Raw genomic sequence first — 611 nt, 5'->3', positions numbered from 1 at the left:
GGATGTGTCCTGGGATGTGTCCTGGGATGTGTCCAGGGATGTGTCCAGGGATGTGCCCAGGCTGGGCTGGAGGTGCCTGGAGGACCCCCAGCTCCATTAAGAGCCCGTCAGTGTTCCTGGCCCTGAGCAGCCTCCCCTGAGTCCCCCCAGCCCTGGAGCCCTGTTCCAGCTCAGGAGCAGTCCCAGCCTCCAGAGTTTGGCCACGAGGATGGTGCAGGGTCTGGAGGGGCCGGACGAGGAGCAGCTGAGGGCACTTGGTTTGTTCATCTTGGAGAAGAGGAGACTGAGGGGAGAGACCTCACTGGGGTCCTCAACATCCTCACGAGGGGCAGCAAAGGGGCAGCTCCAACCTCTGCTCTGTGACCAGGGACAGGACCCAGGAATGGCTGGAGCTGTGCCAGGGCAGGGTCAGGTTGGATCTCAGGGAAAGGTTCTTCCCCCAGAGGGTGGTTGGGCACTGACCAGGCTCCCCAGAGCAGTGGGCACAGCACCAAGGCTGCCAGAGCTCCAGGAGGGTTTGGACAACGCTCTGAGGGACAGGGTGGGATTGTTGGGGTATCCTGTGCAGGGCCAGGGGTTGGGCTGGATGGTCCTGGTGGGTCCCTTCCAAC

The sequence above is a fragment of the Lepidothrix coronata genome, unplaced genomic scaffold (genome assembly GCF_001604755.1).
Source record: "Lepidothrix coronata isolate B3197 unplaced genomic scaffold, Lepidothrix_coronata-1.0 Scaffold2, whole genome shotgun sequence".
Taxonomy (NCBI): domain Eukaryota; kingdom Metazoa; phylum Chordata; class Aves; order Passeriformes; family Pipridae; genus Lepidothrix; species Lepidothrix coronata.
This window is presented reverse-complemented; position numbering follows the sequence as displayed.